General features: G+C 48.1%; 2 protein-coding genes across 3 annotated transcripts in view; one reads left to right on the forward strand and one right to left on the reverse strand.

Annotated features, from left to right (window-relative positions):
• INSYN2A (inhibitory synaptic factor 2A) overlaps positions 1-21,173 on the reverse strand; it is a 58,360-nt gene extending 37,187 nt beyond the window's left edge. The window contains exon 1 of the mRNA XM_068549082.1: positions 21,084-21,173. The gene's annotated coding sequence lies outside the window, so the exon portion shown is untranslated. The remainder of the gene's footprint in view (positions 1-21,083) is intronic.
• The window catches only part of DOCK1 (dedicator of cytokinesis 1), a 525,198-nt gene that overhangs the window by 247,481 nt on the left and 252,141 nt on the right, over positions 1-25,576 (forward strand). The window lies entirely within an intron of this gene.

The raw sequence follows: 25,576 nt of genomic DNA on the forward strand, positions 1-25,576 counted from the left end.
GAAGAAACCCGACGGCGCTGCCTCTTCTGCTTTGCAAATTGCCATTTCACACGCACATCTCCACTTCACAGGCAGATGGTTTTCCAAATGCAACTTACTTGGTTTGGGTTTTTACTACTTTTTTTTGAAGATGACGTGATTAATCTATTATTGGAATCCGAGAGAATTGCTATTTTCTCTTAAAGACTTCTTGGGGATTCTAGCTCCTGATCGGATAAATGCGGAGAGCCCTCCGATGAGGAACTGAGCTAAATCTATTTATGGTAGCCGTTCTGGATGCCATGGGATGGTGGGCCGTGCTGCTTTATGGGAAGAGCATAAAGGAAAAAAATCTCTGCAGTATGGCTTGCTTCTAATGGGTTAACAGTAGCCATAGAAGGGACATGGGTTTCCCTACATCTACAAAGTCTGTGTTAGCAACTCTTTTCTTTGATTCTGTGGAGAGCGGTATTTGAAAATACTGTTGTCTTTTTTTGTTTTTTTTTTAAAGAAATTACTCATTCTAAAATCAAGTTTTGTGTTTTGATCACAACCTCTGAAAATGAACACAATGGTGGTGGTTTCAGGATTTAAATCCTGAAAGAAAATAAAATCACAAGGCTTTATGTGAATCATGCAAATTCATCTTGGGCTGAATTATTAAATGCAACTAAAAAGATGCAGGTGGCCAATGATTGCTCTGGGGGAATACCAGTGGGTAAAATGCCTTCACTTTATTAGGCAGATTCACAGCTGTGTATTGCACATGGAAGAACTTTCTTGAGGGTTGAACTGAAAGCGAGAAAATATAGTTAAGTATGCTGTTTGTGAGTTAGCATTCACTTTTTTTCCCCTGTGTTCGAGAAGAAAACAGATGGGAGGAAGCTAGGCTGTACAGGGCACTGGCGTCCAAGCAAGGTGCCCAGAGAGGCCAGGTCACTGACAGGAGCCGGTGAGAGGGGAACAGGGACAGGGTCAGGCCACCATGTCCCTCCCAGAACACTTCCGTGAAATGCTAGAGGCATTGCGATCACGTGGCTGCCGCTCTGGGACCCAGTGGGTGTGTGGCCCCCAGGAGCTCTGCGGATAGAGGAGGGCCACACCTAGTACCTTCAGTGCCACACGTCCCTTTTCAAGGAGGAAACTGGGGTTCAGAGAGTTTATGATACTTAGTCATCGTCACACAGCAAGTAAGACCTACTGGCAGGATCCTGATCTACCTGACCCCCGAGTCCATGCTGTTTCTCGTCCCTCAGGTGTCCACTGAACAAAGAGGCAGGACACTTCCCCACGTCCCTAGTCCTTACTGACTTAGGATTGCAGGCTAACGGGGGTGGTGGTTCAGAGAAGGGGAAGAGAGGAGAAGCCCGGAGCCCCTGTCTGAGAGTGAGTTAATGGAACTGCCCCCACCTCGGAGTCTGGGGACTCCGTTAAGTTGACATCTCATGCCAGCATGGCACTGGTGCGGTCCAGCACTTCACTAGTGTTACTGAACGAAAGGCTTAGAGAAAATGCAGGTACTTCATCAATTCTGCCTTGAACAGTGAGCTGGGAATCATGTTACAGGACATCCAAAATAATCCCTGCAGAGTTTGGTTTCGATCACACCGGGGTTTCCCAGCCTTGGCACTCCTGGCATTACAGGCTGGGTAATTCTTTGTTGGGCGGGCTCTCCTACACAGTATAGAATGTTTATTAGCATCTTGGCTTCTCTCCACTAGATATCAGTAGCACCTCCACCCCAAAGTGACAGCTAGAAGTGGCTCCAGACAAATGGCCCTGGTGAGGGGGGGGGGGGGCTAACCATCCCCAGTTGAGAACCACCGCATTAGACCTGTAACCTTGGGTGGCTAGAGTGTGTCCTGAAGGTAAGGCTGGGGTGGAAAGCCACGCAAAAGACCAAGAATGGGTGGCAGTGTCCCACCTCCCAGGGGGCAGGGTGTCTGCAAAGTGCCAGCTCTGACGCTCCAATCTGGAAAAGTTCCAGCTCTGTGCTGAGCCAGCATCGAGGCAACTCCCTCACTCCATTGCAGCCTGTGTGTCCTCCAACAAAAGAATTAATCCGAAACAATCACAATCCGAGGGTAGTTTGGAAAAGACAGAGAACAAGGCTTCTTTGGTCTTTGGTGCTCTACTGGGTACTGAGGATATTTGGAAACCTTTGTCATTTGAAACTCGAAAAACTAGGCAGTTTTGGAAAGAAGAAAAGGGAGAGGTACAGACTGAACTAGATTATGGGTGGTGGGGACAGAGCATGCCTGCTAAGGGTAGATAATATATATGGTTAAGAGACACTTACTTATTCCATGAGGTTAAAAAGATGCACACAAGGGACCTCGTGTTGGGGAGAGTATGGGGCGGGGGTGGGATAATAAGGAAATGAAATCTTAACCCTCACTCTTATCTCATCTCATGTTCATTCTTTAATGCCTTTGTTGTCCAGGTATGTCCGAATGTATTGTGCTATCATTCTGCAGAAGACCTTCATACTAGGGAAAATTTGAAAGAGAGAGCATTTTTACAAAAAGCAATTTACAGTAATTTTTCAGCCTTTTCCCTGCCACTACAGAAAAATGTGTGTCTGAATAAGTTTGTCCTACCATGCTGTTCATCATCACGATTTGCCAAGAACTGCACTGAAATAATTTTTTTACATCAGTCTGCTGGTTTGGAAAGATATTCTGAGTCTTGGACCCAATCATCAAACTAATAAAACAAATCAGAAGAATTAATTGCCAGTGGCAAAATAATAATAATAAAAAATTCCTAAGCACCTCTCTGTTTCACAGGGAGTTGCAAAGTATATAAAAATCATTTCCTTATTAGTAGAAATGATGGCGAGAAATAAGATTTTCATATCAGTTTAGTTTGTTGTTGCTGAAGTTTTTTTGAGTGTAGTAATGAAGTCGTCCTAATTTCACTGGTAGTAAAGACACCAAGGAGTTTTGTCGATGACTTATTTTGCCTTCAGATGAGTTTATGGGCTCTACTGATGACTGGATGATATGTTCTAAAGCTTCACAATGGAATTTTCCTAGACATTAAGAATTACTTTTATATCAAGATGGGCACATCTTTCCAGGGTGTTCATTTACTGTTTATTGGGGGGGATTGGGCTTGAAGTGATTACCATTAAGAAAATGATTTTGTATGGAAGTTTGGGAATAGCGGAGGCAAACTATTATATATACATAGGATGGATAAACAAGAAGGTCATACTGCATAGCACAGGGAACTATATTCAATATCCTGTGACAAACCATAATGGAAAAGAATTATACGTATGTATAACTGAGTCACTTTGCTGGACAGAAGAAATTAACACAACATTGTAAATCAACTATACTTCAGTAAAATTTAAAAAAAACAAATAAAAAAATGATTGTGTCATGAAAGAAGATTGGACATTCTCTAGATGAGAGTCTGAGACAAGTGGAACTTCCTGGCACACTCGTTTTTCATCGTTCCTTCATGCATTCGTTCATGTACACGCTACAGTGTAACCTCAACATTCAGTCCATAAGTTCCCTGTTTCTGTGTCCTAACCAAATGCCAGCACTGTCCTAGGTGCTTCACTTGCATCTTCTCCTTGACTCTCATGACAGCCTCACAGGGGCGGTACTGTTGTTATCCTCAAGCTGCAGATCGAGAAACTGAAGCACAAGATTTTTTCGAAACCTGCTCAGAGTCACACAGCCAGTGCATCCCTTTAAGTCCCATGCGTTAAACAACTACCCCTGCCTGGGGAAATCTGTAACTGGAAGTGACCCGTGATAAACCTCATAAAGCATCAAACAGCTGGAACTCACGTAAGCAATTTCCTTGGCCTGTTGCCACAAAGTATCTGGGTGCAGGTTATGCAGAGAACCTCCAGGTAGGTCCCAGGAACGTACCTGGTCCTAGAGCACAGACTCAACAAGGGTTGCCTTGAATTTTGGATTGAGCATGACACCAAAATGGCATTTTCAACGATGGCTTGCCTTGGCTGTGTCACTGCAGAGAACCATGGACTCTTGGAGTTAATCTCTTGGCTGTAAAGCAGCAAGAGTTCAGAAAGTTTATTTTTCATAAGAAAATTGTGTTTTAGAATTCACTGGACTGTGCTGTCTTGAGGTGAAAATGGCAAGTCATGGTTGCGCCTGGCTAGCTCGGGGAGAGCTCGATGTCAAGGAGCTGTTTGGAATATAAATGTCTTAATTACCCTCAAATTAAATTTCATAATCAAATGTGAGTTGTAAATATATAAACCGTGTATTTTTAGATTAGTGATAGAGAGTCATCTCTGCATGCTGGTTTAAATTAATAGCTTATATAAAGATGTTCATCCCAGCTTAAAGGAGTGAAAAATGGAAGCAACTAAACGCCTAACAATAAGTAAACGGTTAAGTAAATTATGGTGTACGTTCACTCAGTGAGGCCATTAAAATGATAATTATGAAGATTACTTAGGACTTCCCTGGTGGCGCAGTGGTTAAGAATCCTCCTGCCAACGCAGGGGACAAGGGCTCGAGCCCTGGTCCGGTAAGATCCCACGTGTCACGGAGCAACTAAGCCCGTGCGCCCCAACTACTGAGCCTGCGCTCTAGAGCCCGCGAGCCACAACTACCGAGCCCACGCACCACAACTACTGAAGCCTGCACGCCTAGAGCCTGTGCTCCGCAGCAAGAGAAGCCACCGCAATGAGAGCCTGCGCACCTCAACGAAGAGTAGCCCCCGCTCACTGCAACTAGAGAAAGCCTGTGCGCAGCAACGAAGACCCGACGCAGCCAAACATAAATAAATTAATTAATTAATTTTAAAAACAAGATTGTTTAGTATCGGAAAAAAAAACGCTTATGAAATAATGTTAAGTGAAAGAAAGCAATCTACCAAATTGTACTGGAAGAACATGAACAAAACTGGACATCATTGTGGTGTTGAGATAGTGCTTCTGGGGAGGTTTATTTTCCCTTCTGTTTTCCAGGCTGGGTAGGGGGAGTTGCAGTGTCGTTATGTTGTTTGCCAATGAAAAAAACACAGGGCAAAGTTAGTCCACACCTTAGGGCAGCATGACAGGATCAGGCCTCTGGAAAGTAGAAACACTTGGATCAAAAGAAGAAAAACCTAGAAATGATTAGATCTGGGTACAAGCAGTCTCCCAAAGGTCATCTTTTATTGTTTTGAGGAAACCTTGGATAAAGAAAGAAAATGAATTTCAAAATCCTCACGGTGTTCGTGTGTGTGTATGTGTATCTGCAGGGTGTAGACGTCTACATACATGCCTCTGTATATAGGTGTGTGCAGACTGGCTGGGAGATCCAGGGAGCGTTTAGTAGAAGATAAATCCGTATGTGCGAAAACTCACTGTCGGCTGGAATTTGCCATCTGTTTTAATTAGGAATCAAGCAGTTTTGACCTATAATCTGCAGTTACCATCTGAAGGAAACTTTGTGGGATTTCAGCACGAGAGAGAATCTCCACTGGGTTAGTTCTGTTCTTAGTGTCTGCAGGGACCTGAGAGGTTTCCAGTCTGGCCCTGAGCTGTGATATAAATGGCATAATGCAGTCGACTGACAGTGGGGGCTGGGGAATGGGACGGCCTTGCTAAGACACCTCCCAGGGTCGCATCCGTCAGTGGATACAGCAAAAAAGCTAGGCAAGCAACCCGACGAGTTTGGGAAGGGACGGCGTGACATTATTGGTTGTTCTCGTTGCTTTCCCGCTGTTGAGACACCTTGGTGTCAAAGATACTGGCTGGGATTCAAGATTAATTGGGTCAGCATTTTATTCTATATGCAGAGGGAATGCCTGAACATTAGGCTACTCGGGGGGCGGGGGGGCGGTGGTGAAAAAGAATATCCCATGCCTTAACACGCTGCTTCCCGGAGGGAAAGGGAAGTGAGACAGAGCCTCGCCCGTTAATGAATTCATCTGCCTTCTGAAATAGTTAACATTAAGACCTGTTTTATAGCTCTTAATGACTGATTGATTCTTCCAAAATGGGAACCCTCCTCTCCTCAGGGCAAAGCTAACTGCTATAGATTTTGGACTGTGTCTAAGTTAGATTTATTATCCAGTTTAATTTCCTTTAATACACTGAAATGATATTTTCCCAGACATTTGTTCTCTTCTTCAGAGGTCATTAAGAGGGCTGAAATGGGGTAAAAAAGTGAATGCCGACACCCTCCTGAGATCGAGCCCTGGGCGGAGGCTGCTCCCATCTCAGCCTCCAATGCGGTGGCCCATTGGAGGAAATGCCCAAGTCACGCCCCAATCCCTGGATTTATGGACTGTTGCAGCGAGGCCTCCATCATTAAGAAGTGAGGACCATCCAGTCGGAAGCAGGGCAAAGGGCACTCAGGGAGCTTCACTGCAGGTCTTGGGCAGAAGAAACAGCATGGCAGCTGGGGCCCCGGCTCATGTATATCTTTGATTTCAGAAAACCCATTTTAACCTACTGAAAACCTTTACTCAATTACTTCAGCCACATAACATAAATAGATTCTCACTGGCCTGTTTCTAATGAGTGGGAACAGAGGGAGTTGAACCATCCATTTTCTACATGGATGCTTGGGTTTGGTGTTGAGGTTTTAGAAGGACCAGAAGATGCCCTTTGGACCAGACTTTCCTCTTCATTTGTGTTTCACTATTTACTTAGTTCTTCGACGTTTAGCTTATACTGACATTAACCTTTGTTCGTCCTCTGTCCAAATAGAATCTAAATTACTAGAAATGAATTAGCAAAAGTTTATGATGGTGGCAAAAACCAACTGGAAAAAATACCTCCTCCAAATGAGATGTTACATCACTGTAAGAAAATTTTTTTTGAAAATTTTTATTTATTTATTTATTTATTATTTTTGGCTGTGTTCGGTCTTCGTTTCTGTGCGAGGACTTTCTCTAGTTGCGGCGAGCGGGGGCCGCTCTTCATCGCGGTGCGCGGGCCTCTCACCGTCGTGGCCTCTCTTGTTGCGGAGCACAGGCTCCAGACGCGCAGGCTCAGTAGTTGTGACTCACGGGCCTAGTTGCTCCGCGGCGTGTGGGATCTTCCCAGACCAGGGCTCGAACCTGTGTCCCCTGCATTGGCAGGCGGATTCTCAACCACTGCGCCACCAGGGAAGCCCCATCACTGTAAGAAATTTTATGTGTCGCAGTTAGCTTTGCTAACTAACAATGTCCAAAAAGAATTCAGAAAACCTGGTTCCAACAGCTCACCAAAATCATCTGTAAGACCAGTCAGAGGAACTGATTTCCCAACTCCTCTTCTCTCCCCCATCGGTATGACAATTACAGAAAATTTTAACTATAGGGCCTTAGTTTTGAGCATAGCTTATGAGTGCATTTAGATTACTGTAGCAAATAGCTCACCTACTCTATTCCCTGATGGTTCCAAGTAATTAAGCAACAATCAGCTGGTAGTTTGGGGCCCAACCCCAAGAGGCTGGAATTAGTAGGATGCAAATGAGATGGCTTTCCTTTCTTAGACTATTTATGGGAATCTCACTCCTTTGAGAACATGTGCATACTGGGATGGGCTTTGGGCTTGTTTTGCCTTATTGATGAACTATGGTGAATCCATACTTTTTTTTTTTTTTTTTTACCAAATGGCATGTTTTGACTCATGATATATCTGAAGCTAAAATTAGAACAGTAATTTCCCCAAGAACTAACTGTCAAAAGAGTATGTTTTCCCTGCTGCTTCTACCAGCTGAATCTCAGGATACCATATTGGAACACCCCGGCAGGGTTTCTGCTTGGAGGTTACCATTCACTACAGTTGAAATCAATTAGAGTTGAGGATGTAATCCATCTCTCTGGCAAGGCCATGGGAGTGTCCATCTATTACCATCTAAACGGATCCCCCGTGTGTTTTTCATTTGTAGTGTGTCACCCGTGTTTCCATGGTCTGGCCAAACTGTAGACTTTGCAAGGTCTTGGGTGTACTGCAGCGGTAGCAAGCCAAGAAAGAGAGGGAGAAATGAGCATTTCTTGTCATCGGCTTCTATTTATAAGTGGATGGCAAAATGTAGAGAGACAACTGCCCAGGTCAGAATCCTAACAAAAAGCCACAGTCAGAGTCAGGGTGTGTGGTCTTCCCACGTATGGCTCATGTTTTATCAACTGGGGTCCAGGGTGGAAAGGTTGCTTGGTCTGAACACTTGAGTCTTTCCTTTGATTCTTGGGCTAAAAATGATGCAGGCATTATTTAATCTGAGAGGACCAAAAGGACATGAATTAAGACCCCTTGCCTTCCACTGCAGCTGATGAACAATGAGGGGGAACCTCAGAAGTAGTTCATTACCCTGAAGAGCGATGTCGTCAGCGTAGGCCAAACTTAGGCTCGGCAGGGAGAGAGTGTACACTCTCACTGAGGACAGGGAAACTGAGGGAACGTTACTAGTAGCAAGTGATAGTTCCCAACTGCAGGTGCACTAAGGGTGAACTTTCAGCGTTCAGGACCCAAAATGTCATTGTTAGGGGTGGGAGATGAAAAAGAGAAAACAAAAAGTGTCTGTGTGTCACACACTTTAGCATCCAAATAGCTGTCACATTTTATTCCTTAACATAAATCCGACTTCTCATTGATCCTGGTGGGATTTTTCTACTCTGCCAGGCCAGTTGGTTTGTTAATTCCTTCCTTGACTAACAGCTGTTGTGAACTTATGTCTTCTCCGTGCATAACAATATGTAGCTACTTGTAAAAAAGTATGAAGCTACACCCCTCCCCCACATGAAAATCTCAGTAGCATCTCTGGCAGCCTGGAGGACCCTGTGCCCTCCTGGGAGGAGGGCTGGCACAGGGCAATGGCCTGAGACCTTGGTGGTCTGTACTCAACCCAGTAACAAAGCTACTGTGCTCACCTCAGCTGAGCATGGAGCAAAGGTGCCCGGTGTTAAATGCAGGACTGAACTTGTCTTACCGGGGGGTCAGGAGATCCCAGCCCATCCATCGTAGGCTAGTGTGAGTCTCTGAGTCCTTTTATTCTGAGGGTGCCCTAACAGCTGCTGACACTGCTTTGCCTGACTGACTCCCTAGTTTAATGCCCCCAACCCAGCCATCACCAGGTCCCACTGATTTTTGTTTTTCCTTCCTCTTGCTTCACCTATTGATTTCTTCCGTTTTGTTCCCACCGTTCCCACCTTGACCTTGGTGTTTTTACATCCCCTGCCCTCAGCTCTTTATCCCTCCATCCGGCATGTTCTCTTAGCCCAGGCTTCAAGTGCAAACGTCTCTCCTCTCTGTGGGTACCTACCTGAGTCCCAGTTTGGTAGTGCTTCCAAAAATCAATTTTTTAAGGGTCCTCTATAATCTTTCCCATCCTGCTAATCTCCCTGGACTTCTCATGGGTACTCACAAACTCTGTCTGTTCAAGTAAAGTCAGTTCCTGTACTGTCTCTAGAATACACCCTGGTCACTCCCTACTTTGTGTCTTTGCTTCCGGTGGTTCACGTTCTGGGGCTGTGCCCCACCCTCCTTTTTAATGGTCCGGGTCTAGCCTTGCCTTCTCTGGCTACTCCAGTCTTCATGGCTGCTTCCATTGACTCAGTGACTGGCACCTGCATGTGGAGGGTGACGTGTGCTGGGCACCCAGGGAATCGAGGAACCGTCCTCGGCAATGTGCAGCCCAGCATGGGAAAGACATTCCTCTGTGGATGGCACCAGCCCACTGTGCTCAGGACCATCCTGGCGTCAGGAAGAAGAAAGTGCTGAGAGAGGGCTCCCTGGGAGTCAAGGCAGGCCTCCCCTGGGAGACATGGAAAAGTTGGCCTAAAGCCTGAGTCACTTTTCTTTGATGTGCCAGTTCTCTCTTCTTACACGTATGTGTTTGTAGACTAGGTTCCGCTAAGCATCTCCTCTCTCTCGAACTCAATCAGCCTTTGATCCTTGCTAATTAGTTTAAGAATATAATGGTATACGTCCCAGGATCCTCACAGCAGGGGCCTTACCCATGACATTTTAAGAAGGTGTAGAGTGGGTACTCAGTATTACTGGCTTTCATGGAGTCTTTCTGCGTAACCTGGATCCTCAGATCTGGTGAACACGGCTGTGTTCTGCAACCTGGGTAGGGATTGGATGAGTGGAAAGGGAACAGGACAGAGTTTCATTAGTTTGAGTAAAACCGTGTCCACAGATTTTTGTCTTCTGAACCTTGGCATAACTATCTTGAGTTTGGTTGTTAACACGGTATTACCTTTAATTTTTTTCTGTGCAGGTGGAGGGAAACGAGATGACACACACACTCACAAAAATGAGTAGATGGTTCAGAAGTGGTGTGTATTTTATAGTTAATCACAAAGTGCATTGGGGCCCTTACAACATATTTGTTATAGTAAATGTGACCAGCAGGCTTGTTCTTACACTGCCCGGCTTTCTTCTTGGGAGTGGGAGGTGGTCATGGCAGAATAAATTAAGAATTTAATTCAAAAATCTCAATAGCTTGGGATAACATAAACACGTTAGAGAGCGTGGAATCGGTGTAATCTCAGCCTTCTAATTGGACTCTAGATTTTACTATAGAGGAGGAACCCCTGACCTTTCAGGGCCGGGGCTGGGGAATCAATAGAGGGTTGGGAATCGCACCTTTGCATTGAGTTACTTCAGAGCATGTGTGTTTTGGCCCAAAGGTGTTGAATGAAATGAATAGCTTTTCATTTTTCCTTACTTTGAAATGAGAACATAAAGTACAAAATTGCACTCAATAAATAAAATCAGTAGTTAGAAATATGATTCTACGCTACTGTTTGTGATGAACAGGGGGAGGAAGGAAAAGGGAAATGGGGAAATAAAATGAGAGGGAGAACGTGAGGGGAACAGTGAAGGCTAGAACCGCACAGACAGGCACAGGAGAGGAAGGGGAGGTACTCAGGGAAGCCAGTCCAGGCAGAGGGCATTACATCCTGAGTGCTATTAACTGGGGATGGAGGCACAGATCGTTCTGATGGACCAGAGCCACTACCGTCAGCTTTCCACTGCTCTGTATCAGGCAGCTGCAGCAACCCTTCTCCTCCCGTCCAGAACGGAGCTGGACAGTTCCTCCCAGGGCAAAACAAAAATCAAGCCAAGGACAGGTAACTGAGGCGGGACCATCATACAGTTTCACATTTTATGAAGCACCCAACACACAATGAACGCAAGTGTTAAACTGAATGAATAATCACATTTTAAGTTGACGTTTCTGTGTTCTGCTTCTGCCTTTTAATCTCTCTGGCACCTTGCTGGAACTGATGCTCTCTTCCTTCACAGGGATTGTGGTAAAGGGAGAGAGAGAACAGAGGGGTAAGACTGTGGAGGTTCAAGAAGTTAGTTGTTGTGCATAAGCAGTACCGCCGATCTTGAAATGATTCTCTATGCCCATCAGAATCCTAAAAATATTGTTTTAAAGGAAAACATAAGCCTTTCCAAAACCTCAAACGACCCCTCTATACTTGGCTTTCTTGAAACTTTGGAGGAGAGCACAGCATTGAAGAAGGGGTACCTTTTACAAGTTTTGTTGTTGTTGTTTTTAAAGACAGCCTTTCTGGCCACGTAGGGGAAAAGAATCCGAAGGGAGGCTGTGCTCATCCCAGAGGAAGTAGGAAAACACGCATCTTCCTCAAGGCCTCCATCCTTGGGCCTGACTCTCTAGAATACATATATTGGTCCCCAGCCCAGTCTAGGTGGTCAGAGTTTCTGGGGAAACTGGTGACAGGGTGGCCGAGATCATTTTGCTAACGCATGCAAGATGAAGAACCACCGGCCTCCGTGTCTTGTTTTGTTCCCCTCATTCTCTTGTATTTCCTGCTGTATCCCTGAAGCTTGGAGCTACATGGGACACATAAAAGGTACCCATAAATATTTACCGAATGAAGGGATGAATGAGTGATGTCCCAGGGGAGCAAGCAGAGCCGTCCCCTTCTAGTTTTTCTAGAATGAACCTGGGACTCAGCCAGGGGTTGCTGATCACCAAACAGAGCCCAGGTCGAGGCCAGCAGGGTGGGCTTTCCATGGCTCTGTTCATGGAGTATCAGTGGGCATGGATTCCCCTTCCACAGGGAGGGACAATTAGTGACCTGTCATTGTCATCGTTTAAAATACAGGTCTTTTGCAATGTGGATTAATTATCAAGTGGCGAATTCCAGGTAAACTGTCGCCTGGCAGGTCCATAGCAGGAATATGACATATTCACATCTTTTTTTCTTTTGCTGATTCTGGCTGGGGATGCAGCACATCTAGGATTCTGCCCCTTCCTAGGAATTCCGTGGGTGGGGGCAGCTCTTCTCACCAGGGATCTGGGGTTTGAGATGAGTTATTAGTGCCAGTGCTTTTCAGTGAATGATTTAGATGTAGGATTGTATAAGTTAGCAAGGGGGTAATGCAAGGTCATCTCTTAGACTAGACTCCTTCTAGTCTTTTCTTGTCATGGTCATGCCTGGCTATGTCGTATCACACGGTGCTTAAGAACTGGGGTTTAGAGACTGACTGCCTAGCTTTGAGTTCTGGCCCTTCCGCATATTAGCCCAGAATCCTGAGCACATTATATGACCTGGGCAAGTAAAGGTAATAAAAAGCTAATGTTTCTATCCTGCTTGGCATGGGTTAGGTACCATTTTGTACTTTATCCATGTTCTTACATTGCATTCTCCAAATACTCTCTGAAGGAGGAGTTACCATATTTTAAAAGGTGGAGAAACCGAGGCACTGAGAAATGAGTCCGTGTCCACATCACCCAGATAGTAATTGGCAGAACTAGGGGTGCAGGTGTGGACAGTGTCCCCTGGACACGGCTCTCAGTGCTCTGATCCTGTGACGAGGGCTCAGGAGGCAGGTGCCTATGAAGCCCTCAGTATGTGGTCCTGGCAATGCTGCTGCTGGTGATGAAGTGCTGTTGACAAGGACAAGGCGCTTGAGAATACGTTATGGGTGTAGATGGCGCTGGATATGTTATTTGAGAGAAACAGGTTTGAGAACCACTTGTAAGGTTTCCACTTTGGCTGATTAAAAAGTATACCGTTGGACTTCCCTGGTGGTGCAGTGCTTGAGAATCCGCCTGCCAATGCCGGGGTCATGGGTTCGAGCCCTGGTGCGGGAAGATCCCACACGCCACGGAGCAACTAAGCCCGTGCGCCACAACTACTGAGCCTGTGCTCTAGAGCCTGCGAGCCACAACTACTGAGCCCGCGTGCCACAACTACTGAAGCCCGCACGCCTAGAGCCCATGCTCCGCAACAAGAGAAGCTACTGCAACGAGAAGCCCGCGCACTACAACAAAAGAGTAGCCCCCGCTCGCCGCCACTAGAGAAAGCCCGCGTGCAGCAACGAAGACCCAATGCAGCCAAAAATAAACAAGTTAAAAAAAAAAAAAAAAAAAGTATACAGTTGTCCTAGGTTTTTACTTGAAAACAGGGCATGCCAGTGGTCATTTTCACATAATCTTTAGATGTAGAGTTAGAATTGATGTGATGCTTTGATGTAAATAGAATTTAAATGGTCACTAGGAATGAATTGAGAGCCAGGGGCCCTGGATTCCAGTCCATTCTCTGCCACTCACTCAGCAGCTGATCATGCCCCATCGAGAAGCAATGCCTCCCCTGAGCTTCCCCTGCGCAGCAAGAGCAGGTGATGTTTTCATAGACCCAGTGTTGCAACCATGTGGTAAATTCCATCATTTAGCCTAACCCTTGGGGATTTTTGCCACACTAGCAAATCTGATAGAAACAATAAATAAAGCAGAGACATACTTAGAAGACAGTAAATAGTATACACGGAGACAAATAGAGATAGCAAAAACAAAACAAACAAGAAGGGAAAATACTTCTGTGAAGCCATTGAACTAACAACTACTTTGGAAACAGACAGTAGATACTTGAGAAAAGCAGTTGTCATGGGGTTTTTCAATGGCCTGAGAAGTCAAATGAAAAATATGGTTTAAAAGTGAGCAACTTATCTTTTTTAACATTTTTAAAATTTCAAACTCTCCACGCTTGCAGGTGGTATGAACTTTTCTTGGGAGTGATTCTTCGGCACACTTCCCCAAGCTAGGCGAGTCTTAAGTGCATGACTAACGGGGAACTAGTTGTCTAGTTGTTTGTGCCATGCAATTTCAACAAGGAAAAAAGAAACAAACAAACCAACCCCAAGTCGTTATGAGCCACTCTGGTATTGATTAGAAAAGAAGCGCTACGTTGATGGGTCTGGCGCAAAAACCAATGGAGTGGACATGTCGTGACATCATATTGAGAGGTGGGGTCAAGGCTAAGAGACCAGACGTCTTCTGGTGGTCTTGGGTTGACCCAGTGAACTCTCTGGTATTTTGGTAAAGTGAAAATTCCTTTCAACCCCAAAATGTCAGCATTTGGGGTAAAAGAGCATTTAATCTCTTGGATTGAGGCGAGATAGAGTCATCATCTGTCCTGTTCTTCTCCCTTGTTTCTTTCACTCTAACACTAGGTCACTAAACTTAAACACATTCTTTCTTTCTTTATTCTTTAAAATTTATTTATTTATTTACATACTTTTGGCTGCGTTGGGTCCTCGTTGCTGCATGCGGGCTTCCTCTAGTTGCGGCGAGCAGGGGCTACTCTTCATTGCAGTGCATGGGCTTCTCATTGCGGTGCCTTCTCTTGTTGCGCAGCACGGACTCTAGGCGTGCAGGCTTCAGTCGTTGTGGCACGCGGGCTCGGTAGTTGTGGCTTGCGGCTCTAGAGCACAGGCTCAGTAGTTGTGGTGCGCGGGCTCAGTAGTTGTGGCTCGTGGCTCTAGAGCGTGGGCTCAGTAGTCGTGGTGTGTGGCTCTAGAGCGCAGGCTCAGTAGTTGTGGCTCGTGGGCTCAGTAGTTGTGGCTCGCGGTTCTAGAGCGCAGGCTCAGTAGTTGTGGCGCGTGGCTCTAGAGCGCAGGCTCAGTAGTTGTGGCTCGCAGGCTCAGTAGTTGTGGCTCGCAGGCTCAGTAGTTGTGGCTCGCGGGCTCAGTAGTTGTGGCTCGCGGCTCTAGAGTGCAGCCTCAGTAGTTGTGGCATGCGGGCTCAGGAGTTGTGGCTCGTGGCTCTAGAACACAGGCTCAGTAGTTGTGGCTCGCAGGCTCAGTAGTTGTGGCTCATGGCTCTAGAGCGCAGGCTCAGCAGTTGTGGCGCACGGGCTCAGTAGTTGTAGCTCGCAGGCTCCAGAGTGCAGGTTCAGTACTTGTGGTGCACGGGCTCAGTAGTTGTGGCTCAGAGGCTCAGTAGTTGTGGCACACGGGCTTAGTTGCTCCGCGGCATGTGGGATCTTCCCGGACCAGGGCTCGAACCCATGTCCCCTGCCTTGGCAGGCGGCTTCTTAACCGCTGCGCCACCAGGGAAGCCCACATTCTTTCTTTAAAAACTCAGCTTCTACTCGTGAACTTTTACCAAAGGAAACTCGATAAGGTTGAGTTTGGGGGTGGAAAACCCCAGGACTTTGATCCTCTTTTCTTTCCTGATCACTGTATGGCGCAGATGTAAGGACTGTTCATCTCCAGAAGCTGTCTTCATTGTTAGCATCTTCTCACAAGACTTCCTTCTAATTCCTACTTCAAAACAACTTGAAATGGGAGAAAAAAAAATTTTGTCCAATCTGGAGTCTGTGAATTTCTAGCAAGATCACTGACTAGGTTTATTGTTAATAGCCTCATTAAATATTCATGAAGCACCTGTTATTTGATAGGGCTATCCTTAGTCCTTTAAGAATTTCTCTGTGTTGAGGATCCTTTGATCCAGTTTTCTTCTCTTTGAGAGTATATCTCACGGACATTCTAAGAAGTAAGAAATGATGACGAACTTATCTTTTAAAATAATATTTCCAGTTGGAAACTCAAGTTCAAATTTCTGATAGTAATCATATCTTCCCCCCGCAAATCTGCTGGCTCCCTGGCTTCTCTGTTTCCACTGAGTCCCCAGCCACCTTGTCTGCCTGGGTTAGTAGCATCTTTAACGCCTTCTTCACGTTGCCATGTCATGAAGGTTTGCCGCCGGGGATGTCTCTCTCCCAGCCACCCCCTTATATACCATTCCCACTGTCACCAGTCACCTTTGCTACCAGTTAATTCTCACCTGTCACACCCTCTCAGCCGATCTCTAGCTGTCAAGACTTAATCTTCTGGAAGTGTATGTGTGATTGTTCAAAACATTCAGTGGTTACCCATCGCCAGTGAACATAGGATGTTTCTTTCCTGCCTGTTCCTCTGTTAACTGACTTCAAATTGCTTCTTCACTCTCTGATCTTCACCCCGAGACCTTTGCCCAGTGTCACTTCTTACCCTTCCCACACAAGTCTCTTGCTCTGAGTACGCGGCAGCTGTGCTTAAGCTGCGGAATTTGTGTGTACGGGGCCAGTCTCAACCCTTGTCTCAGCCAGGACATTACCCTTTCCTGCCTGGGAACCTTCAAAGCACACCGCTGGTCCTCTCCTGATCCTACCTCCCACCTCCTCTCGCCCTCCTGGCCTTGAACTTCTTGAGGACCTCTCACTCATCTTGCAACACCTCACACATTGCCATGGCCGCTGTTGCTACTGTCGGGTACATTTCCACAAACCAGCCTTCCTTTCTGGAGCAAGCCATCTGTGTATCAACCTACTTTCCAGTGCTTGCCCATTATCAAGTCCAGGTTTAATAGTTCCATTACATTTCCAAGGATGCTAAAATCACTTACTACAAAAGCAAGCAGCTTCCAGGGAGCAAAATGCAGATCATATGAGATGTTCTGAGTCTGAATACTAAGTATACACAGAAAAGCTAAAGAGATAGGCAGCTGACAAACACTGGATACTTCCTAGGGAACAACCACTATGGAGTGACCCACATCACTGGTGGAATGACCTAGAAACACAAACAAAGATTGGTCAGTTTCATTAGCGTTGACAGTGGAGATGCTGAACCTCCAGGGTGATTTCTTAACTGAGCAGCTGAAAGGAGGCCCCAGACCGTCAGCCTCCTTTTCCTGCCCTTTTCTCTCTGGAGTCTTGGTGAGGCGAGAGAGTAACTTTTATCTGCAGGGCTGCTTGTAATATTTCTGGCATCCCAAATCCTCCTTCTCATGTATTTCATATGCTGTAGTTTACTGCGTTTCATTTTACGCCCGAGGCTAGATTACTAAGGATTGAATTGGAATTTTCCATAGTAACTGCGATATAAACTTTGACCAGCCTTTGGCTATGCTGTTGTGACTTTTCAAAAAGTTTCTTCACCCGTGTCGTGGCCATAATAGAGTAACTCGGGTGAAGGTTCAGTGTGTAAACGTGAGTCTCTCCTCCTTTTTTGCTCCAATTCCTAATAGCAAGATGACATGGTAAAGAGAGCTTGTCTGTGGATGTACAATACTTTGAATAATCAGTTCGATACTCTACAGAAGCAATATTCGCAAATGATAAATTTGAAGACTGTTCTTTCCAAATTCCTTGGAAATACGGTGTTAGCCAAAAGGTTTATAATTTAGAAACCTAAGTCTCTCTTGTCCTTGATATCTGCTTTTCTGTAGTCGAGTTAATTTTCTTTCTCTCCCAACTAGAGCTGGGAATATGCACTCAGCAGAAAGACACAGAGCCATCAGGTTAAAGTGTTTTGTTTTTATTTACATCAGCGATTTGTCACTTGGTAATTAATATCTTTGTCTACCTTAGAGCCCCTCAACTCACTCATTCACTGTGGTGTGAACGATGTCTCAAGTACGTATGACTCAGACCCATACTGAATGTCACGGTGGCTTATGGTAATATTGCTGTGCACCTACCCCTATGGTAGAGGGGGTGTTTGAAATAGTTTATATCAGGAATTGAATTTGGAACCCGGAAATGTCTCCAAGTCATGTTTTTTGTCAATCTGAGAGGTAAGATTCTTGGGTGCTTGGAGACACTTCAGGGCCTCTGGACCTGAAACAGATAACATTATCATACACGGTCCAAAGGTTCAAACCTGTAATTTGTACGGCTTACTGTTTAGTACTAAACAGCCTCTTCATGTGAATCCCAGCAGGGTCCCCACAATGTGGCACTAAATCGCTATGTTCTGTCCTTAATATATAAGAAAAATAGACTTTAAATATACACTGATTAAAAGTTATAAGGTTTTTCTACATTTATGTTATAGGTTCGCCCAAATATTAAAGACGTATCCAAATGTTTGTATGCAAATACCCTGGTAATAAAAGTGTTGGCATGTCATATCAATCATACTAAATTTTGCTGTAAAGTATTGAAGTCACTCCATAATGAAATATTAAAATCAAATATGTGAGGAGACTAAAAAGAAACTGCTTCATAAATTATGTCAGCTCATTTCGTTGGCTGGGGAACGAAGGGCTCAGGGGAAGAGGTTGCTAAGGGAACTGGTGATGAAGGAACTGTTTCAAATAACAGTGCCAGTTTTGTCTGGGGCGTCATCATGACCTCATAGTCCCTAAATGACCATGGTTTGCCTTAAACAGGCATAATTGGTGTGGTTCCCCGAGCTTCTGATTGGTTAAAGCAGCAGCCTTGCTGGCACCTACTCAGGTGTCCGGTGGGCTGGTCCTGATGACCCGGTCACCGCCTCCCTAAATCGATGCTGGTCCGTAGGACTGCCGCTTTGCAGTGTAGCTGTGATTTCTTTATCATGGAGAAGCAGCCTGTCCCCCACATAAGTAATCTGCTTCTCACACAAGAGTTCAGTTGTTGTAGCTCTAAATGAGACAGCCATGGGTGAGAGCAGACAAGAGAATACAAATGTGGAGCTAAGTGAACACATCTGTCCAACTGCTCTGCTGGATTCAACTCTTCATTCTGAGAACCATTTTTATTTTCTGACTTCTTATTTCCTTGTGCAGGAGTCTTCCCCGTAGACCAATGCCTTTCACGCGCAAGTCTTTTCATTAATTTACTTATTTGGTTAAATTTTTTTTTTCTCTACAGAGGGAGAAATAAAAGAAATACCCTACATGTGGGGAAAACAAATGTGGCAGAACAGAGAAGCCCCCAAAGTCAAGAGACTAAGAGAGTACCCAACTTCCCCTAGGCTTTCAAAAGCTTTCCAGCTTTGGCCTGATTAACCTATGTCATCACCAGTGGTTGTGTGTCTCAATGGGATAATGGGCCTGAGTTAAGTAAAAGCTAATGCCTTAATCACAATAATAAATTATAGTAGATTTAAAGGTAACCTCTGCTTTTCAAGGGTGCCCATCTTTAAGTAGAGGCCTCTTCTTTAGCTAAGAAATAACTGAATCGTCCTATCTTTAAGGAAATGATGAATTTCGTGAAGTGAAGAAAAGCTCAAACTCTCTGTAGCTAACATAATTTATGCAAAATCATGCAATTAGTGATAGCTGTGCTAGACATTTTTTTTTCCTCCAAATGCTCCTGTAATAAAACCATCATGAGTAGCAGTGCCATCTAATGTTAAGTAGTAAACATAGATAGTGAATTATTAATATCTGGTGAGGCATTCAGATGGCAGGACTTCCATTTTTCCTTTGAGCTGACAGCACGTTTGCTAATCATACTGGCAAAAAAAAAAAATGGCAAAGATGAATATGAACTTTTCTTTGAAAAGTAACATTCAACAGGATATGAATGTAATAAATAGCACACAATGTGAATCGTAAAACCCGGCATTCTCCGCCTCTGCAAAGTGAAATGATGCTTATACTTTCTGCTGGATCCGTAGCATGAGCTTAATGAGGTTAAAGCGTTTTCATACGTGTACCACTCATCAGGAATGGCCCAAGTCAGGTGATTTGGGTGGTAGTTTTCAGTCAAATCCCCAGTCCGGTAACCTTGACACTCCGCCCCACCCCCCACCCCCCCGCCCCTCGGCAAATGGAAAGGGAACCTCCTGGTTAGTGCTCCTCCAAGGGAAAACCTCCCAACGCGCCGGCCTGGACCCTCCTAGTCTGAGCTGTAGTCCTGTGAAATGATCGCGTGAGTTCCCAGCCAAGGCAGGGCTGGCCCAAAGTTCCTTCCCTCTCTTGGCCACTTCACCTCGGGATGCTTCCGCAGAATTTAAGCGCCGAAGCAGACAAGGTCAAATTGAATGGCTTCACTGCTGCTCGTGGTTCAGCGGCCCGACGGGCGTCCAGCCCTCCGGCACAGACCTGCAGCAGGAGAGGAGTCAGGGCCCCCGCTCTGTAGATGAGCCAAGCGCACCCGTTCCTCCCCGATTTACACCAGATGCGCCTCTCCTCCCCCACTCCTGGCATCCCCTTATCGCTAGCTCCATCTCCCTGTGGCATATTTTGGGCTAGGAGAATGCTGAGGTCACGGGGACAGGCTCTTTATCCTGGCGATGGAGATGCCGGCCGGGAACCCTGAGCATGAACCAGCAAGACGCAGACTCTCGCTCTTGACTTTGGGCTCCAGGCGCGGCCCCGGCCCCGGGCCGGCCCGCGGGCTCCCTCCTCCCTTCTGCCCTGGTTCGCCAGCAAGCCTGCTTAGCTGGGTCTGCAGCCTTGGTTGGTTTCCCACGCCTGTCCCGGTCTGACTCGGGATGCCGAGCCCCCGGAAGACCCGCGGGCGCCGACCCTGGCCCGCAGCCCCGGGAAGGTGCCAACCCGAGCGAGCCCTGGCGCCACGGGAGGAGACGGGCATTTCACGTGGGCAGCTGCCTTCGCTCTGCCCACGCCTCTCCATCGCGGCCGGCGCCAGGGCCCCTCCACTCGGACTTCTGCCCCCGAAGTTAATCAGCCGTACTTGCCAGTTCGCTTTAGTTTGGAAAAGACTTAAAAACCTCGAAATCTGCCGGGGCCACGGCCGCCCCCGATCCCCCCAGTTCTGCCTGGCTCGGGCTGTCGGGCGCTCACGAGGCTGTGGCGTTTGTCTAGAACCGACATCGCAGACACGCAGCCCCGCTCCTCCCCGGCCGTCGCCAAAGTTGCCTGACGCCCCTCGGAGACCCGGCCGTGCCAGATGCAGTTGCGTAACCAACCCCCCGGCCCCGCCCGCCGCCCGCCGCCCGCCGCCCGCCGCCCGCCGCCCGCCGCCGGGTTCGCTCCCGGCTGCACCGGCGCGTCCCGGCCCCGGGAGCCGCCGAGTCCCCGGCGATGCCCGTTCGGGGGCGAGTGCGAGCTCCCGAGCCGGGGTCGGCGCCCGTCCCGGCGGTGCTCTGCCCGCGGCCAAGTGCAGCGGGCGCCGGGGCGCGGGAAGAGGGCGCGCGGGGCTCCGCTTACCTTCGGCTGCTTACAGATAAGTCGAGGTCGGTGCAGCGCCGGGCTCGGGCATGTCTCGCCGCGGACTCGGGCAAGCCTGGCGCGGCACGGAGCACTCAGGGCAGGGCATCCGCGGCGAGGCTCGCCGGGCTCGCGCGGAGGAAGGCTCGGCTCCGGAGACTTGGCCGGCTGCGCGCCCGCCGCCCGCCGCCGGCCCGGCCCGCCCGGCCCGGCCGGCCCCCGCGCCGCAGCTCGCGTCCCTCCGGCCCGGCTCAGCGACGCTCGCGGGGAGGCAGCGGCTTGGCCGGCTCCGGGGATGCCCGCGCGCTCGCTGGCTCGCGGCGCGGCGGAGGCAGCCACAGCCACCAGGCTCCGTGCTCCTCCGATGTCCTCATTTACTGCGATTGTCTCCGGCGAGATCTCGGAGCAGAGGCCGGGAGGCGGGGGCGGAGACGGGGAGGGAGCGGGAGGGAAGTCCTTGCCGCCGCCGCCCCCGGGTCCCAGCTACTCCGCCGAGCCGGGCGGCCGGAGGACAGGGCGCCGGAGCCGCGCGCCCGCCGCCTGTGCGCCCGGCTGGCACTGAGGCGGGCGGAGCCCGGGGCCCCGCGGGGCGGGAGCCGGGGCGGCGCGGGGCTGGGCCGGGCCGGGCCGGGCCGAGTGCGTGGGGTGGGGGGACCGGAGGGAGCGGAGCGGGCGGGAGTGCAGGAGCCCCCGCCCGCCGACGCCCGAGCCCGGGGAGGAGGTGGAAGGAGCCGCCGGCGGCTGCCGCCTGCGCGCCGGGCTCTACCGCGGCGCGTCCTCGGGGTTTCTGGGCTGCAGGCGGCGCTGCGCGGCCCGGGAACTTGTTGAGCCTACCCTGGAGCTGGAGCCGCCTCCGGAGCAGCGGGAGGGCGGGGCCGCCTAGGTTTTTACCGGGAGGGGTCGGTGGGGACCCCGCGCGATGGCCGCCTGCTGTGCCGGCCGACCCAGCCCAGCGGGGCTTTGAAATCCGGGAGCGCGGGGGGCTTAGGCGCCTGTCCCCTCACCTGCGGATTGCTGCCCGGTGAAGGCCAGGGTCAGGGGCGCGTTGCCTTGGGCCCAACCCGGGGTCAGCCCTCCCTAAGTGGAGACTGACCGGCAGGCTCGTTGCGACTGGCCTGGGGACCGAAGTGGGGCTGCCCGCGGCGTCCGTTGCCTGAGGACCTTTAGGAACACTCCAGAGCCGGCGCCACCGCTGCTCCTAACCGAGACCCTCCCCCTCCACTGACGCTCACCACCCACCTGCCAGGCCAGGGCGCTTGCTGCGTTAGCTTCAGGCCAGAGTGGAGCTCGCTTGGGGGGAGGCACAAGGAGCTACACCCACTGCCCCCCAAATCCACCTATGAGTAGGTTCTCTGAGCTCAGAGCACCTGGCCCCAGGGGCTTTGCTAATTCCTGGCAGGACCTGGTGCCTGCGATGCGACAGCCAGCTAGCTGCGGGTCACCTGGCTCCCTAAATTTTCTCGGGCTTGGGGCTTGAAGTTCATTCTCTTTGAAAATGTGTGAAAGTAGCCACGTTCATTAGACTTAATATTTCCCAAGAAAGGTCAGAGAAATGGTAGACTGGAGGGCAGTGCCAGGCTCTGGGGAATGCATTGGGAGGACAGTTGGTGACGTCCTTTCACTCAAGCACCTCTTCAGACACAGTTGCTGGTGCACACACCCTGCCTGCTCATCCCTGACGCACCAGCCCTGTGCCTGGGACTCGGCCACTGCGGGGTCCTTTTGTTCACTGAGTTGAAATGAGCCTAGCTCCGTGCTGTATATAGTGTCAGTTCCTTATAACTCACTTTTTATGAAATTCTTTATTTGTCTCTACGTGGATGCTTGGGGCGACGTGTCCAGACATTACACAAGAAAAGCATCCTGAAATCTCCTTTTCCCTCATCCTTTGGGATACAACTCTACAATCCTCGGCCTCCAGATATGCCCAGGAAGGGAATCCTGAACCTGTGGATCCGAACTCTGTCACCGTGCTCTTTCTTATCCTATCTTAGCCTAGATTCTTCAAGGCTCATTTTCAGCCTGTTTACTTCTCTGGCTGGTAGTGGTGCTGGTGGGGCTGGCTGGAGAGGTTTGCCAGGTGATGTGTGAGCAGCCGGGAAACCTGTAACCCCTGTTCTGCCTGGAAGGGAACTGATACTGGGGATGTGTAGGGCTTGGGGACATTCAGTGCCAGGTGAGAGGAATCGTCGCCATGGACGCCTGCAACATAATCCTCCGGGAATGGGCTGTTGCCATGTGGGCTCAATAATCTCTCCCAGTGGTCTGGGCAACTTTCTGTGAATCTTGCTTTATTGCTAATGCACGACATCGAAATCTGTCTTCCGTCTCTTAAACATGTCACTGTAAAATAAAGCTGCCAGGGCATCCTGAAATTGTGCTGGTGGTAACGGAAAACTAAATTTTTAGGGACCATGAGCGAAAACAGATAAACATAAATGCGTAAATGCATGCCGAGGACAGAGCTGAGCCACAGGCGGCAGTGTGAAGCTGGCAAGCTCCAGGGACAGTGGTGTTTGTGACCCACATGATGTATAATTCTGGGAAGAAAATGGAAAGCTGTACTTGGCAGGTTAGAAAACCCACTTAGTATGAAGAGGAGGATTTAATTGTCCTTTTTCATATCATCAAGACTACTTTTAGTTGTTCATGGATCCCAGTAGACATGAGTCTATTAAAATTATCGGTATCCCCCCTCTTTTTTGAAGTAAAAAACTCTTTGTCGTATTACTCCATGGCACGTCTTCAACTTCACGAAGGTAAATAATGGTGAAACGTTGTTGCACCTTACCTTAGGCTGTGGAGAGGTATTCCACATGGGTGAAGTTGGTGCGACATCATGCTCTAATCTTTAAAGCAAACGCTGTGCTGGGGGCTGGCCGGGGACACAGGGAATTCAGCCATCCTCCTGCTCCCAGATCCCCATGGCATTATTTTTTATGGATGGAAGTGTGCGTATTTTTAGGGTGTAGAATAGATCATGTTTAGTTCTTTCGGAAAAGGAGTTAAAAGTTGGTAGAAAGTAGATTCATTTTAGGAGTCAGTTTGGTAAAAATTGGGTTCTTACATTTTGCTTCAGATTTTTGCTGGAAAAGATGGCCTGGCAAAGGGGAAAAAATAGCTACTTTTAAAGTGGAATTTCCCGAAAGCAGAAGCACCTAAGAATAAAAATACAAGAAAGTACAAGACAGATGATTAAGAAAATATCCGAGTGTCTTTTCGTTTGCCTCCTTCTTGGATGTGGGCAGGTGTTGTGCAGAGAATTGCTAGCTTTTCAGTTCTACAGCTTAGTAAATTTTGAGGTCTCAATTTCCACGTTAAAGAAGACAAGAATATCGTCAAAGATGTACAAGAATGTTCATTAGTTTTGTACATCTGAGTTCCGAACTGGAAATAACCCAAATTTCTATCAACAGTAGAGTGGATAAAAATTGGGGGGTTTATTCATACAGTGGAATACTACACAGCAAGGAAGTTATTGCTGATGCACATGATAACGTGAGTGACCTTCACAAACCTTGGGCGGCAGAAGCCAGACACAGAAGTCAGTGTCATATGATTGAGTCCATTTAAATAAAGTCCAAGAGGGTGAAAATTTTACCGATGGCGGTAAATGTCAGAAGGATGGTTATCTTTGAGCACACTCGTCATACAGGGTCACACTGCCTTCTGTGTATCTTGAACCAGGTGGCTGCACAGTTGTGTACTTACGGAAAAGTTCATCGAGATGTTCTCTTTTTTCAGGATGCCTCCATTCTGTCTGGGCATTATCCCTGCGTCTTTGCAACGTCTGCACACAGGTTCCCCCAATAATCTATCCCTTTAAATGAAGCAGCTTATCCCTCCGTCAGTGAAGTTAGCTTGTGTCTTCCGAAGTGTCTTTCTCTCCAAAACCCAAGCCCAGAGAAAGAGGGGTGTCGACAGACTCACTGGTGCTGTGGGGGAGGCTCTGATTACCTGCATGTTGGAGTATCCTTCCTTGGGAGGCTGCTGCTAGACATCTGCTCGACTCTCAGGATACAACCACAGTAGGGTTCATGTTGGAGACGATTTTCCTACCTCGTCCTTTCATGTTCCGCAGCGACTGTCTGGTGAGCCTGTGTCTGTGATGGCAGGTTCCACCCTTCAGTTCAGAAGTTGTGGGTACAGATCAGCCATGCTCAGCCCCTACGGAGGGGAGGGAACTCGGGTTGACCTAAGCCTGTAGGGTAGAGATCAGAGACATCAGGGCATTTTTCTTTTCTCTTTCAAGAACACGATATAGCACTCAAAGGGGCTCCAGCCAGACCTCATACTTGCCTCAGAGATGAGTGAGAAGGCTTCTGAATCACTCCTTTTGTCGTATTCTGCTCAAGCGTTTACTGCCCGCTTTCAGGGCTGACTTTCTGCGCATAAGTCTCCTTCTGTGTAAAGTCCCTTGCCCGTGGCTCTTCCACTGTCCTGGCAACAAAGCCGCGTCTCCTCCTGGTGGGAATCGGAGCTGTGTTTCTCGA

Source organism: Eschrichtius robustus, chromosome 7 (genome assembly GCF_028021215.1).
Source record: "Eschrichtius robustus isolate mEscRob2 chromosome 7, mEscRob2.pri, whole genome shotgun sequence".
Taxonomy (NCBI): domain Eukaryota; kingdom Metazoa; phylum Chordata; class Mammalia; order Artiodactyla; family Eschrichtiidae; genus Eschrichtius; species Eschrichtius robustus.